This window comes from Bubalus kerabau, chromosome 2, assembly GCF_029407905.1.
Source record: "Bubalus kerabau isolate K-KA32 ecotype Philippines breed swamp buffalo chromosome 2, PCC_UOA_SB_1v2, whole genome shotgun sequence".
In the NCBI taxonomy this organism is placed as follows: Eukaryota; Metazoa; Chordata; class Mammalia; order Artiodactyla; family Bovidae; genus Bubalus; species Bubalus kerabau.
In genome coordinates this window covers 186,974,518-186,992,643 of record NC_073625.1, presented here as the reverse complement: position 1 = coordinate 186,992,643, position 18,126 = coordinate 186,974,518, and the positions used below count along the sequence as shown (strand labels likewise).

Sequence of the window (18,126 nt, the reverse complement as noted above, 5' to 3'; positions counted from 1 at the left end):
GAGTCTGCTATTCACCGGCCATCCAGGGCACAGCCCTCCTCTCAGGCCAGCTTCAGGCCCAAACAGATGTGGCCAAGGAGGTGAGTCATGTAGGACAAAGCATGGTCCTTATAAGGAAGACCTGGGGTGGAGAGGTGCCTTTCTGAGCTTCTCATACACAGAGAGGCTATGGGCAGTTTCCCCTTTCCCTCTTGAGGGACCATTTCTCTCTCTGGGTCCTAGGCAGGTTTTAATATCACCCCTCCTTTCACTGCCAACAGAAAGGCTCTGGGTCCTACCCTCAAAGAAGCCCTGAGGGCCAAGTGCACCCAACCAGACATGCACTGACTGTTGATGCATGCCCATCAAGCTCCTGATGGGCAGGCTCCCTCCAAGTCGTCTACACAGCAGTCCCTGTAATTAGGACAGGCTTACAGAAGAGAGGAAAGTGGTTCAAAGTGCCCTGTTCTGTAGGAGGTGGGGCTGGGTGTGATGTGGAGAGGTACCTGGTGCTATCCCCAAGGATCTGCCCAAAAATAGGACAAAGGAAAGCCTGAAATGCTGATAGAAAAGCCTCAGGAGGAAGAGGGTAGTGGGAGATGCACTGAATAAATAAAGCAGCTTTGCTCTTCAGCCTAGCTTATTTCTATGTAAAATCGGAACTGTTTCCTCAAATTTACTTACTCAGCATCCTTGAAGAACATAGGTGAGACAAATTTACCATCATTTACATTTCTGTTCCTCTTGGGGAAGGTCATGCTTTATATATATTATATATATATATATATATATATATATATATATATTTTTTTTTTTTTTTTTTTTCCTGCAGATGGTCTGTTTTTACCCTAAAGTCTTTTGTTTCTAGTGTGTGCTTCCCTCTAACACAAGGTTTCAGGAGGGGGAAAATGCCAAAAATATTTCATGGCGATTTCTTTTTCCATGTTTGGGACGTCTGTCCAGGTGCATATATTGTGGTCATCGTTAAAATTTTAAAAGCAGGGCAGAGAGGAGGTGTCACGTTGAGGGATGGGAAGGCTGAGGCTCAGGGAGTTCTGGTCCTTCTCTCACGCAGTGACCCAGCCTTAAAACCACAGCTTCAGCTCCTCCCCCTACCTCCCAACTTCTCCATTAAGAAACTCTTTTTGCTTTGGTTTTCCTGTTTTTGTACCTCTGCTTATAAACATGCCCCTGAAAACTGTGTTACTATATTAGTTATAGGTATCCATCCACTAAGAAATTTTACAATGTGCATGTTATATACTCTTTTTCAAAATCAAGGTAATGTCATTGATCTGGTAGAAGTTTGCCAGTTTTTAGATCGGTCTTTCATTGCTTCTCTATCATGTGTTTGAAGATTGCGTGGTCTCCGGTGACTGACCGTCCTAGTCATCCAGGGACAGAAAAGTAATCGGGATGCATGACTTTTAGCGTGAAAACCTGGACAGTCCTGGGCAAACCCAGGTGGTTCATCACCCTCTAAGTGGTCCTGGTTTGCAAGAATACCCTGGCAGTGTTGCCCTTTAGAGATGCAATAGCTCTCCCTGACAGTGGGTTCTTCTGCTCTGTGGGAGCTTTGCATGGGGAGAAGTCAGCCAGCCTCACTGTCCATCAGCCCCTGCCTCCATCAGCCCTAGTTTAGACATGCTTTCTCATAGCATCTCTCTCCTGTCCATTGATTTTCTGCATGTAGACTGCAGGCATCCCGCTGCTGTCACTGACATGGTCATCTTTCTAGGGCAGTGTGCTATAAAGAGTGAGGTTCTGAGTTTATCTCAACGTGGGGTCACTTTCCTTCACCCTTTTCAGGCTGTGGAGGTGACCTCAGCAGTACTGAGTATAAGACAGAGGCTTCAGCTTCACACACTCAGACACACAGTGTAGTGTTGTGTTTCAGATCTATGTAATTTTGTGTAATTATGTTCAATTGCTTACTCAATCTCTGATGACTTTCTAATGAGCTGTTATTTTCAGAGGTGGTGGAAAAATCAGTTCAGGAAGAGATGATGATGTGAGGGAAATAAATAGGGAAGTGACTGGTGAGGCAGGATGAGAGGTAAACTCCACGCTCAGCTTCCTCTGAGCAAGTGCTTTGTCAGGGGAGGGGGCATACACGATGGTGAGAGGACCTGGAGAAGAAAAAGATGATGCACAAGACTAGAACATACCCCTCATAAAGAGAGGCCAGCATGTGGGGAACGTCCGTCAAATAGACAGACGGCTAGGTTCGTCAAATAGACAGACGGCTAGGTTGAAGAAGTCAACAAAGTCTTTTTTTATTTATACTTTAGAGCAGTTTTAGGTTCACTAAAAATTGAGACAAAGGTACAGAGAGTTCCCACATGCTCTCTGCTCCTATATTTACACAGTTGCTCACCCCTCCCACCATCAACGGGGCTTCCTTGGTGGCTCAGATGGTAAAGAATCCGCCCGCAATGTGGGAGGCCTAGGTTTGATCCCTGGGTTGCAAAGATTCCTTGGAGAAGGGAATGGCGATCCACCTCAGTATTCTTGCCTGGAAAATTCCATGGACAGAGGAGCCTGGCAGGTACAGCCCATGGGGTCGCAAAGAGTCGGACACTACTGAGCAACTTTCACTCACTCACTCACTCACTCACTCACTTACTCATTCACTCACTCACACTCCTGCCATCAACATCCCCACCAGAGGGACGCATTCACTACAATCAGTGAACCTACATCAGCTCATCACCATCACCACCGTCATCCAGAGTACATAGTTTACACTGGGGTTCACTCTTGGTGTTGTACATTCTATGGGTCCGAAAAATTGTACAATAACATGTCTCTACCATTATAGTACCATAAGAATAGTTTCAGTGCCCTAAAATTCTATAATTCCCCCATTTCATCCCTCTCTTCCTTCACCCCTCAAAGCTGACAAGCATCAGACTTTTTGCTGTCTCCATAATTTGGCCTTTTCCAGAGTGTCATATAGTTGAAATCATACAGTATAGAGTCTCTTAAGATTGGTTTATTTCACTTAATAACATGCATTTAAGTTCCTTCTATGTCTTTTCATGACTTGATAGTTTCCTTTTCATCACTAAATAATATCCCATTGCTTGGATGTACCACAGTTCATTTATCCCTTCCCCAAAGGATATCTTGATTGCTTCCAAGTTTGGCACTTATGATTGAAGTCACTTTAAAATAATGAAAAATACTTAAACAATTTAGAAAGTGAAATATTCTAGACATTGTTTAAAATTTTGAAACATACACAAAGCACCCCCCTCTGCACCCAGTCTAGGCTCCCTTAGGACTTTTGCTACCAGTTCCGTTATTTCTTGAAGCAATTTCAGTAGCTACCTGTACGTACATTCTCACCTTCAAAAATGGAAACAACTACTTTGTCCATTTGCTTTTGTCATTATTATTTTTTGTGAAAGTTGTGAGATCTGGGATTGAACCAAGTTTTTTTTTTTCTTTCTTTCTTTCTTTTTTTTAAATTTTATTTAAATTTACAATATTGTATTGGTTTTGCCATATATCAAAATTTTGAAAAAGAGAGAGAAAAGAAAACCATCTCCCTGTGAAAAACCTGTGCCAATCCCACATTTTATTAAGTTGTAAGCAGTTTGAAGAAAAGTCAGAGGAAATAGATGAAATGACGTGTTATTTCACCAAATGAAAGTAGAAGGGTAACCATATAAATTGTCTCCAATGGCAGTTCTGAAAGCAGTGATCTGTCACTGTGTAAACAGCGTTAGCTGAAAGACTTAAACAAAAAGAACGTGGCTTATGTTCTTCCTAAGAACTTTCTACCCATGAGAAAATGATGGAATGACATGTATTCAACATACGCATGTGAACACACACTTTGAAGGTTATACTTTCTAGGGATTTGCGTACCCTGAAAAGAACTGTTGCATGTGGGATACATTGCCCCCAGGGGGTGCTGGGTGCTTGCATATTTAGTCTGAACCACTGGCTTTCCATCATTGGCTGGTGATAATCACCTTTAGATCAGGTCATTAGATGGATGGGGAAACGAGAGTCACACCACCTAGGCTTTAGCCCAGTCCCTTATTAACCCAATATCTGTATCCTGAACTATTATACTATTACACAGTTCAATTTACAGCTGGCAATATCAGAGTTGACAATTTCAGGTTTTTCTTCCCCCACATTAACAAACAAGCATTTATCAATATTTGGTAACCCATGACCCCTAGTGTAATCCCCACAAATAGTGAAGATTTATTATAATATTAACAATGGGTAAACTGAAACCCCCTATGTCTTCACCTGGTTCAACCCGGGGTGGATGTCAGTCTCAGGGTGCTCGTGGATGTTCACAGGAATGCAGGGTCATGGGATCTAGACAGGAATTCCCGGACCACACTCTCCAGCTCCCCATCTGGTGCAGGAGTTCCTGGAGAGCCACTTTTGCCTACCTGACTGCTTGTCTTTAGTCCTGTTATGGGGTTTTCCAGGCATCTTCTACTTCACAGGCAACTTATTCCGTCAATGGATGCAACAGCCTTCCTTATGTTGAGGCAGTGTACGTGGACTGCCTGTGATTTTTACCACTTAATTTTTACATATTCTCATCCTACTATCCTAAGGGCAATAGTGAATGAAAATTTGGCAAAAGTGTTGCATTAAAAAAGAAAAAAAAAAGAACATTTTGAGAGCACAAAGACAACCTTCATAAGGAATCAAAATGCTGAACTATCTTTGTGCTGTTCCATTTCAATAGACATAGTAATAAGATGAACTTTGTATGACTTGTGTATCCTGGATCATTGATATTTTATGCTTGCAAATTTTTGTCTGTTGTGTGAATGACACCATCAGGCTCCAGAATTACAATGTGAACTTCTAATGAGTACTGTCTCTGCCCCTCATGTTGGGTGTTTTCATCATCTTTTATGTGCACTTCCTACTGATACCTGCAATATGAACTCACGATGCCATCTATATTTTACATAGTATATAAATGGGAAGAAAAAGAACCAGGAATTTGAGGTGAATTCTTGAACATTTGACCCTTGAACAACACAGGTTTGAATTGTGTGGATCCATGTAAACATGGATGTTTCCAATAGTAAATACTACAGTCCTGGGCTTTCTTGGTGGCTCAGATAATAAAGAATCTTCCTGCAATGTGGAGGACCTGGGTTCGATCCCTGGATCTGGAAGATCCTCTGGAGAAGGGAATGGTTACCCACTCCAGTATTCTTGTCTGGAGAATCCCATAGACAGAGGATCCTGGTGGGCTGCACTCTCTATGATTAGCTGAATCTGAAGATATGGACCAGCAGATCCAATTATAAATTATACTGGAGTTTTGGATCACACAAATGGTCAGGATTCCCAAAGTCACATTGTTCAAGGGTCATCTGTATGTTTTTCTTATTCTCTTAGCTATGAACTAATTTGTCAAGTGGGCCACAGGAGAAAAATGGGGGAAATAATAGTAATTACGAATTTTTAGTAGGGTTTCCAAAAACTGTTAGTTCAAACGAATATATCTATATTTGTTTTGATGGTGTGAGGTAAAAGACAAATTTATTTCTTGACTAAATACTTACGCTCAAGAGACAAGGGTAATATATTGTCAGTTGTTGTCTTTATTAAAAGAAAATGATGGATGGACCTAGAGAATATCATACTAAGTCAGACATAGAAAGACAGATATTATATGATATCACTTATGTGTGGAATTGAAAAATGTTATGAATAAACATATTTGCAAAAGAGGAACAGACAGACATAGGAAACATGGTTACAAAAGGGGACTGGTGGGGGGGATAAATTAGGAGTTTGGGATTAACAGATATATTCTATTCTATATAAAATAAACAACAAGGATTTACTTTATAGCAGAGGGAACAATTTCAATATCTTGTAATATGGAAAATAATCTAAAAAAGAATATGTGTACATATGTATATATTACTGAATTACTCGACTGCACACCTGAAATTAACACAATATTGTAAATCAACTGTAGTTCAATTTAAAAAGAAAGAGAAAATGACACCACTTCTGAAAGTAATATTTGAGTTAGCTTAATTGACAGAAAGAGCAGTAGACAGGGCTGCTCCCTTATAACATCTGGTTTATAATCCCATAGGGAAAAACTCCCCCAGAGAAAGGATGGCAGTGGGAATCCTCAAAATTAGCCAGTGGGGCAGCCAGAAACCAGGTCATTTTTTATTCAGTGCTGCAGAAATGCTGCAGAGGAAACTGGGGATTCCTGGGGCAGGAGCTGAGCCTTGAACTCCACAGACCCCAGCTCAACCACCGAGCTGACAGTACTTAGTAGCTGTGATCTCAGGCTCACATCTACTCAGAGGACAGCCTGTATTTATTTCTGGATACAACAAACCCTCCCCAACATCACTGCAGGATTTCCCTTGCCAGTAAGTCGTGGTCAGGCTGGGCATTATTTCTACGGGAAAGCAAGAGAAGGTGGGGAGGGGGCTTCCTGGAGGAGAGCTTTGCTCACCTTGAGCTGATCTGGTCTACCTTTAGCAGCGTTAGGGAAGTCTGCTTCTCAAGGGCTTCCCAGGTGGCACTGGCGGTAAAGAACCTGCCTGCCAATGCAGGAGACATAAGAGACGCAGGTTTGATTCCTGGATTGGGAAGGTCCCCTGGAGGAGGGCGTGGCAACCCACTCCAGTGTTCTTGCCTGGAGGATCCCCATGGACAGAGGAGCCTGGTGGGCTACAGTCCATGGGGTCACAAAGAGCTGGACACGACTGAGAGACTGAGCACGCACGCATATGCTTCTCAAAGTGAAAGTGCTGCGTGCACAGGTGTCAGCAAAATTAAGATTGAACTTTTAACATCTTTAAAACGTTGATTTTTCAAGGTGTTAATAATCACCCAGAGAAGTCTAAAAATGCAAACTCTAGAATCTGCTCAACTCCCAACATGCGCATGTGCACGCACACACACACATGCAGAGAATCTTAGAAAAAGACTAGGAACACGGAGCCAAGTTCCCCATTTGAAATTTTGAGATCCCTGCTCTTCATCCTTTCTGCTGTTTAGTATTGGTTTCTTTTTTCAAAAATAATTTCATCTTATTGACCATTAAACACACACACGCACACACATGTATGTCAGTGTGTGCTCAGTCTCTCTGTCTTGTCTGACTCTTTGTCGCCCCATGAACTATAGCCTGCCGGGTTCCTCTGTCTATGGAATGTATGTTGGTACACACATATATATTTATATCTTTTCTAAAAGATGTACAAATGGTATCTTTTGATAGATCAGCAGTGTGTACTGCTTTAAAAATTCTGTTTACAAAATCTGCAATGCATATGTTCAATTAGTTGTCATTAGTTTTTATTTTTAATTGGAGGATAATGGCTTTACAATGTTGTGTTGGTTTCTGCTGTGTGAACCAGCCATAAGTATCCATAAGGGGATACAGCCGTAAGTATCCCCTCAGCCTTGGCCTCCTCCCACCCATCCCCCCATCCTGCCTCTCCAGGTCACCGCAGAGCACTGAGCTGAGCTCCCTGTGCCGTGAAGCAGCTTCCCTCTAGCGATTGTTTACACATGGTAGTGTGTGGATGTCAATTCTGATCTCTCAGTTCATCCCACCCTCTCTTTCCCACACTGTGTCCTCAAGTTTGTTCCCTACATCTGCATCTCTATTCCTTCACAGCAAATATATTCATCAGTACCATTTTTCTGGACTCCATATATGTGTTAATATACAATATTTGTTTTCTCTGTCATTATCATTTTAATAAATCATTTCTTCTCATTCATTTTCTTCTGACATGTCGTCATTTAAAGACTATAGAGTTTTTTTTTCTTTATCTTGCAAATTTCTTGTTTTAAAATAACTTTTTCTACGGATAGATTTTCTTGGTTCTTACAAGAAATTAAACACACTATACCATTTACCTCATTTTTCTTCCCCTGACCTGCCCCAGTAAAGAATACTGACCAGACACTCACTTTGCCATCTCCAGCAAAACATGGAGAAGGCAATGGCACCCCACTCCAGTACTCTTGCCTGGAAAATCCCATGGACGGAGGAGCCTGGTAGGCTGCAGTCCATGGGGTCGCTAAGAGTCGGACACGACTGAGCGACTTCACTTTCACTTTTCACTTTCATGCATTGGAGAAGGAAATGGCAACCCACTCCAGTGTTCTTGCCTGGAGAATGCCAGGGACGGGGGAGCCTGGTGGGCTGCCGTCTATGGGGTTGCACAGAGTCGGACACGACTGAAGCGACTTAGCAGCAGCAGCACCAGCAGCAGCAAAGCATGGTGTTACTTATTCAGTTATTTGTTTATGATTATGATGAGTCTCAAATTCTAAATATCATTTTGGAATCCAGATCCACTAAGGTTCTGTTTCACTTAAGAAGAGATGAATTTGCTCTTAGAGATTGACAGAACTGGATCCCGTGAGGTGCTCAAAATATGAAGGCATTTCTCCTGGCTTCTTATTCTGCTTAAGGTCACTTTCTGTCACTTGTATTGTCCTCAACTATCAGAATTTATTCTCCCAATATTTGTGACTTTTTTGCTTTGCTTAATCACATCTCTTACCTTTATGTTTTAAAGGTTTCCACTTTAAATGAGGTTTCTTATACGGTTGCCTTTTTTTGCCTGTTTACTGGAGTGACATAGATTGAATGCAGGTGTCTCTTAATCAGGGACTGTTTTATGTACATAATAAAAGTGATTTCTGCCTGCTTATCAGACCTATGAATGGGCTCATAAATTCACTTTATCCTGGCTTCCCTAGTGAGGGACATTTCTCCATAGGCTGCCAAAAAAACAATCAAGGTTTACTTTTCCAAAGCCTATAAAATAACCAGGCTGGTTTTCGAAAAGGAGTGAAAACTTTGTAGAAATAGCATCAAAATTATCTATTGTCTCACAGCTTAGAGAGAGATAAAGGACCATTTCTTTAAAATTAAATGTAAAGAAGAAACCTGCTAATATTTTTTTTATTGCTGCCTAAGCTGTGAAGAAAACCTTCAATGTTTCTGTCTTGCTATAAATGAGACACATCTGGTGAGACCCAGATGACTTGGGGGTCAGTTTATAGGCTAGCTCTTCTTTACTGGCAAACACAGGGTCCACCTCATGCTTCCAACTGACCTGCTGGGTAGGACTCTATACTTGATAAACACACTTAACTTAGATTATTTTAGTGATAACTGATAAAGGAACAGTTGAGCAATCATATCTTTTTCTAAGTGATAGAAATACATGATGGAAAGCTTCTGACATGGAGGAAGGGAGGGGCATTTATTTGTCTAATGATCCTCAGATACTAGTCATTTAGGTCAACTTGAATCATCTGTACAAAGACACAAGGTCTTTTATATATATATATATATATAAAAATTATATAACATATCTCTATATATGGGGCTTCCCCAGTAGCTCAGCTTGTAAAGGATCCACCTGCAATGCAGGAGACCCCGGTTTGATTCCTGGGTCAGGAAGATCCCCTGAAGAAGGCATAGGCTACTCACTCCAGCATTCTTGCACTTCCCTGATGAGCACTCACTCATAGATTGATTGATTCCCTCACTTACCAACCATTTATTGATGCCTTTCTTGTTCTAGGATGTTTGCTTAGTGTTAGGTATGGGCTTCCCCAATGGCTCAGCAGGTGCAAGAGCCTGCTTTTAACAGGCTGCAATGCAGGAGACACAAGAGACATGGGTTTGATTCATGGGTCAGGAAGATACCCTGGAGGAGGAAATGGCAACCCACTCCAGTGTCCTTGCCTGAAAAATCCCATGACAGAGAAGCCTGGTAGTCTATTTCCAAAAAGTTGCAAAGAGTCAGATGTGACTGAGCAACTAAACACATGCGCACACACACGCATAAAAATAGTTGACATTGTCCTTAAGATACAGTGTGAACAGAGGAAACTGAAAGTAAATACACGTTTCAATGCTATGTGTTAAATGATCAGTTTCAATATGATATGTTAATTGTTACAAAAGCTATGAGCTGTCTATGGGAGCTGAGAGATGACAGTATCCTACAGAAAGTTACCAAAATACATGTTATATTTCACATATAGTTTGGTCTGCCATCTTCCAAGTACACCTAAAGATAGAAATACTGTAATTTTTAAAACCACAATTCGGTGGAACATTATGAGGCGAGTATGTGTCTCCATATGGGAGTGGAGTAACCTTTTTTTTTATACTTTTCTATTTATCTTTTTCATTCAACACCATATACTATTGACCAGATAGATGACTGTCAAAACTGGCCTGATTTCCCTAGGAGTGTCCACATGATGAGTGATCTGAGGGGTCCTGAGGGGTTGGGTTCACACAGGAACATCACCCTACATGGAACTGACCAGGAGCAGAGGTGCCAGCAGTCAGAGACAGACTCCAAGGCACATTAAATCATACTGTTTTCTCACTTTTATAAGAATGATAGCTACCCTTTCCCATGGGTCTTCTACCTAAATAAGACTTCACCACAAAATGGACCAGTTCAGCTCACAGTTATGTCCTAGAACTTTGAAAATTGGTTCAAAGTAACAATTTGTCACCACAAAAAATACTCTAACACTCAAAGTTTGAGAATGAAAAAATACACTTCTACAGATGACAAGATGACAGGCACCCCTTCTGAGGGATGTTGGAATTTTCTTGGTTTCCTCCAAGCTTAGTTCTGCCTCTTGCTATGGCCCACATGTCAGGTGACCTGCTGGGTCTCAGTTGTGTCAAGGGTGAAATGAGGAAATTGAGCTGAGAGATCTCTCGGGAACATTTCATATCTAATAGTCTTGTCTCCGGAGAAGGCAATGGCCCCCTACTCCAGTACTCTTGCCTGGAAAATCCCATGGGAGGAGCTTGGTAGGCTGTAGTCCATGAGGTTGCTAAAAGTCAGACATGACTGAGCGACTTCACTTTCACTTTTCACTTTCCACTTTCATGCATTGGAGAAGGAAATGGCAACCCACTCCAGTGTTCTTGCCTGGAGAATCCCAGGGATGGGGGAGCCTGGTGGGCTGCCGTCTATGGGGTCGCACAGAGTCGGACACAACTGAAGCGACTTAGCAGCAGCAGTCTTGTCTCAGTGGTACTACAACTGTGCCTTAGAATGTTAAAAAAGAATTCAGAAGAAAAAAAAAATACAGGTTGAACTGGATTTGAAAATTGAAATAGACTTGCTGGCAACTGTTTGCAATATACTCGTGTGTGAAAATCAGTGTATTGAGAATGAAGAAGGAGAGGTGTTTCCGTGTCTTACCGCAGAACTTGGTTGGAAGAGGAAAGATTGATTAGAGAAGAGTTGAGTATGGGTTTGGTTTAATAATATAAAAGTGAAAGTGAAAGTATTAGTCATTCAGTGGTGCCCAACTCTTTTGACCCTCTGGCTGTAGCTTGCCAGGCTCTTCTGTCCATGGAATTCTCCAGGCAAGAATACTGGAGTGGGTAGCCATTTCCTTCTCCAGGAGATCTTTCCAACCCAGGGATTGAACCTGGGTCATCTGCGTGGCAGGTGGACTCTCTCTGTCATTTGAGCCACCAGGGAAGCCCCTATCTTATTTATTTGCAGAGAGTTAAGCAAAATGTGTATTTTCTTAGTTATAAAGCAAGTTATAAAGCAGGGCCCTCCCCACCACACACAGCTTCCAAATCTTGTACACCAAATGTGTCTTTCACACAATAATTTCACAGAAGCCACAACAGACTTCTATAATGTCAACATCAGCTTTTCCATATGAAATGCATCTTTGAATAAGATACTGCTATTGTCTGGGTCTCTAGAATCCCCTGGAAATTCTCAGAAGTGCAACAGTGCATATGCCCTTTCTGAGGTTACAAAGATAAGCCCTCTAGTACTTTCATAACAGCATCACTCAGATTATATCAACAAAAACTCTTGATGGAGTTTTAAAAAAAGAAATGTTGGGATGTGTGCTGTTTCTTCTTTTATTTTTAAGCTCCACCAATAGAGACCGTTGTAAGAGGCTTTGTTCTTTAATCCCAGCTGGTTGTTAAAAGATTTGTTGTTTTACAATTAAGTGCAGATGGTTTTGAGCAGTAATCAGATAAACAATGATGCAATTTAGGGATGGTTCAATTTCCGGGTTGGATTTGCATCCTAATCCTAGACTTAAAAAAAAAAATAGAAAACATTTCCAGATGATCTTAATGTTCTTTTATGACAGTCATCCTTGCAGTACCTCAAGCAAAGGAAAGAATGCCCATTATTAAGTTGGATGAAGAGAAAACTTTTTAAGAACACTGCATATCATTGTAGTCTCTAGACTAACGTGGCACAAATCATAGTGAAATTAATTCACAAAGGTAGGCAAAAGGTGAAAATGCATCAAGATTGTGAGGGTGCTGATTTCTCAAGATAAAAAAGAATGAAAGAATTTTCCCACAGGAAATAAGGCTGACATGGTCAGCCCTATTAGATTTAAATATATTTTGAGATCTGGTTCCAGTGGAAAGTGGATGAAGCAGTTAACCTTTGGCAGCGGCACACAGGTGGAGTCACTGAGATGGAATATTAGATTGTGGAAGAAGAAATATTTCTAACACAGATGATTTCAAGCAAAGGGGTGGATGTGCTGAAGGGGAGTCATAGGGTGATACATATGGGGTACTCGGTGAACCTCTGTTTCTCAGAAATGTGAGTTTCCAGATGCATTAGCGTTGAGAAATGTCATGTGCTGAAGCCCATACATCCCCAGCTCAAACAGTAAATAATCTGCCTGCAGTGCAGGAGACCTGGGTTCAGTCCCTGGGTTGGGAAGATCCCCTGGAGAAGGGAATGTCTCCCCACTCCAGTATTCTTGCCTGGAGAATTCCATGGACTTAGGAGCCTGGTGGGCTACAGTCCATGGGGTCACAAAGGGTCAGACACTACTGAGTGACTAACACTTTCACTTTCTTTCACACATCTCAGCCCTCATTGTACATCTGAGGATTCATCTCCCACAGTGGGTGGGTCTGAAATGTGATTCTTCTGTATTTCTTTCTTTCTTTTTGAAAGATTTACTTATGTATGTACGTGTGGCTGTGCTGAGTTTTCATTGCTGTCTGAAGGCTTTTCTCTAGTTATGGTGAGCGGGGCCTACTCTGAGTTGTGGTTCGTGGGCTTCTCATTGCAGTCGCTTCTCTTGTTGTAGCTCATGGACTCCGGAGTTGTGGCATATGACCTTATTTGCCCTGTGGCATGTGGCATCTTCCCAGAGCAGGGACTGAACCCATGTCCCCTGCATTGGCAGGTGGATTCTTTACCATTGGACCACCAGGGCAGCCCTCTTCTGTCTTTCTCTTGGCAAGTTTTCTTCCTATTTGGTTATTTCTCTTTCCACGTTTGGAGCCTCGAGTCTCCTCCAAGGACAAGAGGGTGACATCAGGTTACTGGAGCTGTGTAGCTCTGGTCCTTTTCTTGTCAGCTTTACCTCTCAATCTCACAGGACAGCTAAATAAGAAGAATCATCCTTTCAAAGCTGATGTGAACCCCTCTTGCAGAATGCAACTTTCACATGCAGAGAAAACACAGGTGGAGCCAGCTCAGCCCTTGTTCACACATGTCATCCCCATGGATTGTGGCCTCTGGTGGAATCAGAGTGTGTGTGCATGCTCAGTCTCTCAGTCGGGTCTGACTCTTCATGACCCCATGGACTGTAGACTACCAGGCTCTTCTGTCCTTGGGATTCTCCAGGCAAGAATACTGGAGTGAGTTGCCATTTCCTTCTCCAGGGGTTCTTCCTGACCCAAGGATTAAACCTGCTTCTCCTGCATTAGCAGGTGGATTCTTTACCACTGAGCCACCTGGGAATCTCTGGGATCATTGGCAGGCTGCATATATGGATGTAGAACTTCCTTGCCCCACAATTTCATTTCTTATTCAAAATATTCCAAGCGGTCAAAGTTTTGGTCTAAGTGCATTTTGTCTAAAAATTTAACTTTACCTTTTACCAGAGCTTAGCTTGGACCTACCTGGAAGTCCTGGTAAAATTCCCTGTGAATTCTCACTCTTTAAATTAAAAAACAACAGAAGGGATCTCCTACACACTGGTGTGACTGACATAATTCTAAGGTGACCTTCAAAGACCCGAATCCGAGTATGATTTCCTCCCATCCAGTGTGGGAGGAACCTCCAAGGGTCATAAGATCCTGCTCCTGTGATTATGTTACATTCTGTGGCTAAAGGGATTTCATAGCTGTGATTGAGGTCACAAATAAGCTGACCTTACATTGGGAGATTACCAGGGTGAGCCTGACCTTTAAATTTGCATGAGAGGTGAGAGCATGAGAAGAAATTGAGGGGAGGGGCCACATGGCAAGAAATATGGGTGACCTCTAGGAGCTGAGACTGGTTTCTAGTTGACAGCCAGCAAGAAAATAGAGGCCTCCAAACCTCTAGAGACTGAATTCTGCCAACAACAAGAATGAGCTTGGGAGTGGTTTTCCCCAGAACCTCCGCATGAGAGACCAGCCTGGCTGACCCCTTGATTTCAGCCTGTGACCTACGGAGCAATAGGAAACTCATACAGCAGTAGGTAACTGAACTATTTTATTTCTCTGATTAGGTATTTCATTTCCACCCTCTCCACACTGATATGTGATGCTAAGGCTGGGGTTCTGTAAACCCCCTTCTCTTTTACCAGCTGCTCTGTTGGACTCTGCCATTCGGGGCCACTTGGGTTGCCTGGAAGGCTGGCAGAGAAGTAGGAGGCAAATTCTCACCCACCCTCTCCTCTTTGTGCCAGCAGAACCCAAATGTTGCCCAGCAACGGAGGATGGATCTGATTATAGAAAGGGGGACCCCTTCCAGAGCCCGAGAGTGGGCTCCTGTCTAACACTCAGAAATGAAATGTCCGAGGAGACACATGTGCTGACAAAGCAAGTGACTTTATTGGCAAGGAGCACCCAGGCAGAGATCAGGAGGGTAAGGGAGCCCAGGAGAACTGCTCTGCCATGTGGCTTGGAGTCATGGGATTTATGGTGATGAGGTTAGTTTCTGGGTTGTCTTTGACAGATCATTCTGACCCAGGGTCCTTCCTGGTGGTGCATTCATTGCTCTGCCAAGATGGATGCCAGCAAGGAGGATTCTGGGAGGTTGGTAGGATACACAGAATGGAGTCTCCTTTTGACCTTTCCTGAACTCTTCCAGTTGGTGGTGACTTGTTACTTCCATGTTCCTTAGCAGGACCTCCTGTTGTAAATTATGCAAATTTAGCTACTATGGTGCCTGGCCAGGGTGGGGGGTTTTAGTCAGTGTTTCCTCTAACAGGTTGGCTACAGAAATGATGGGAGACTGTCACTTAAGACCTCCACTTACCCTACTTAGCTGTTCTCTGCTCTCTTCATCAGCATAGCTAGCTGCACAACCTTTTTTTTTTTTTTTAATCTCAAAGTAGATGATCACAGAAGCTTATGGAATTTTCTGAAATGAAAACTTAATACCTTAGCCTGCATGGAGCTCAGTCAACACCTTAGGAGCATTCTGCCACTTGGTTTAGTTAAAAATGGAACTGATGCCTGTTTCATCTTTTTTTTTTTTTTTTTTGTATTTTTGAAAAACAAGACAATAAAAGCGTTCTTTATGTTTTACCCCATTTCAACCTTGAATGGCTTTTACTGGATTTTTTAACTCTCTGGACTACTTTTGGATAAAATTTCAATGTGTACTACTATTAATCTGTCAATCTGTCCCCCACAAAACAGTTATACATCCCAAATCCCTGTCTACTTAAGGGTTGTTGTTGTTTTTCAGTTGTTGAGTCTTGTCTGACTCTTTGCAACCCCATGGACTGCAGCAAGTCAGGCTCCTCTGTCCTTCACTATCTCCCAGAGTTTGTTCAAAGTCATGTCCACTGAGTCAATGATACCATCCAACCATCTCATCCCCCTTCTCCTTCTGTACTCAATCTTTCCCAGTATAGGAGTCTTTTCCAGTGTGTCTGCTCATTGCATCAGGTGGCCAAAGTATTGGCACTTCAGCTTCAGCAACAGTCCTTCCAATGAGTATTCAGGGTTGATCTCCTTTAGGACTGACTGGTTTGATATCCTTGCTGCGCAAGGGACTCTCAAAAGAGTCTTCTCCAGCACCACAGTTCAAAAGCACTGTGGTTTGGAAGGAAGAGCAATTAATAGTTTAATGATCACTATGCAGGAAGCAAAGAAGCTGGGACACATCCTTTCAATTCCGCTTCATTCAACTTAGTACATTGAGAAAGGATTTTAAGAGGAGAAGGCCCTCTTTTGGTGTTAGAGTTAAATGACTGCTTTAATAAAGTTGGAAGTGGTTTCACGCGCTTGCTTCTGCTATTGAGTTCTTTCTCAGAACTCAAATTCAGAAAAGGAGATACAAATTTAATATATATATTAAGATATATTATCTGTAACATATATACACACATCTGTAATATATATATTGCCTAAAACATATATTATATGCTACTAGATTATTATATGTGCGTTCCAATAGATTTTTGTTTTTTGTTTCCGATGGGAAATTAATTGCCCCAGGAGCCTGAATTGCACACGCCTCATTACCAGTCATCCACAGTCTCAAAGCAGAGCAGGAAATCAGATGCGTGCGCTTTAAGCCCAGCCCGTTTGGAATTTACTTACTTAGTTAAAGATCATCACCAAGCAGAAGCCCCTTGGGAGGAGTCGCTGGCTCATTGGGCCCCATGGGGAGGGCGGTAATTAAACTCTGAAGGCAGCACTGATGTTCAGCTAAAAGCTTGTCTTTAAATAGTAATACACTCGCGTTGTAAAGTGGTAGGCCCTCGGGTGGCTGTTGACACAGTGTGAGGAGCTGGCACTTTTTTCTATAAAAGCCAAATTGAAGAAACTGTTATGAGCTCATCTGCATAAAGCAATAGGATTCCGCCCGAGGGTGCAGGAGACCGGGAGTGGTTAGCCAACCGACTCTCCGTGCTCCGCCGCGGCTCCGCTAACACGCCCGCCACTTATCACTAAAAAAATTGCAGACACCATATGCCAGGCTGCCTGTGCCGGGCGCCCTTGGCTGATGACACGCGGAGGAATTCCTCCTGACTCGGGGGGCTGTGGGCACCCTGCGTGTCTTCAGAGGAGATGTGGGGGCGGGGGGTCTTCCCCTCCCTTCTCTGCCTTCCCAGGGAGGACTTTCAGGGTTCCCAGACTGACACTGAGTCTGCTCCCAGGATTTAATGCCCGGTTGAAGGAGACTGCCCTGGGCCCACTGCTGGCAGAACAGAGGGAGGGGGCAGCCTTTAGAAAGGGGCCCCGTGGTAAGGTGACCATCCTTCAGAAATGGGAGAGGGACCTGCCCTCCACTTGCGTGGGTTTCTTCCCAGTTGTGCCCCAAGAGTCCGGAGGGTCTGCCTTCCTCCTGCTCAGCTCCCCACCCCCTTTCTTTCCCTTTAAAACATACTTTGTGCTCTGTCTCTCAATTTTCTGTGCTCCATTAATTATGCAAACCTCTTTTGCTTCAGTGTGTAAACAGTGCATTAAAGTTTTAACCTTGAGGAGAATGGTTTTCATGTGGTCTGACAGCTGCATCTCAGGGCTGTGAAGAGGAGACGGCTGTGCTGGGCTTCTAGGGAACTCACTTTCAGGTACCTCCAGGTGCTGGGTGTGGGCTCAGAGCAGCTTTTGGGCCCATTGGATCTGGAGCCACCATTTCCTGTTAACTTCAGTCTCTGGATTAAGACCTTTCTAACAGCAGGGACTTGAGAAGGAAGAGGGGGGCGGCAGGGAGGGAATGTGAAGCCAAGGGGGTTACAGAGATGGCCAGAGGTGGCTGCTGCTTCCTTCTGAGCTGGATCTTGGCCCCAAGGACAGTGAGGCCACCTCCTCCCTGGGACCAGTGGGGTGGGGACAGAGGATAGTAAAGAGCACTTCCTATTTTTTATTTATTTATTAACATTTGGCTGTGCCACTCAGCATATAGGATCCTAGTTCCCCAACCATGGATCGAACTCATGCTTCCTGCAGTGGACGCTTGGAGTCCTAACCACTGAACTGCACACTGCTATATTTAAAATGGAAAACCAACAAGGACATACTTGTATAGCACAGGGAACTCTGCTCAATACTCTGTAATCACCTAAATGGGAAAAGAATTTGAGAAAGAATAGATAAAAGCATACATTTAACTGAATCACTTTGTTCTACACTTGAAACTATCCCAAAAT

At 43.0% G+C, this 18,126-nt stretch overlaps 1 protein-coding gene and 1 long non-coding RNA gene across 3 annotated transcripts in view; one reads left to right on the top strand and one right to left on the bottom strand.

Moving 5' to 3' along the window:
- Window positions 1–18,126, top strand: part of DSCAM (DS cell adhesion molecule) — a 697,188-nt gene that overhangs the window by 160,282 nt on the left and 518,780 nt on the right. The gene's annotated exons all lie outside the window — the stretch shown is intronic.
- On the bottom strand, window positions 14,833–17,499 carry LOC129644208 (uncharacterized). 2 transcript variants are annotated; one of them, XR_008710775.1, is made up of 3 exons: window positions 17,364–17,499; window positions 16,574–16,776; window positions 14,833–15,152 (listed from the first exon to the last, which is right to left on the bottom strand). It is a non-coding gene; the product is annotated as an uncharacterized LOC129644208 (long non-coding RNA). The 2 variants fall into 2 exon arrangements; XR_008710774.1 differs by lacking the exon at window positions 17,364–17,499 and adding an exon at window positions 17,256–17,336.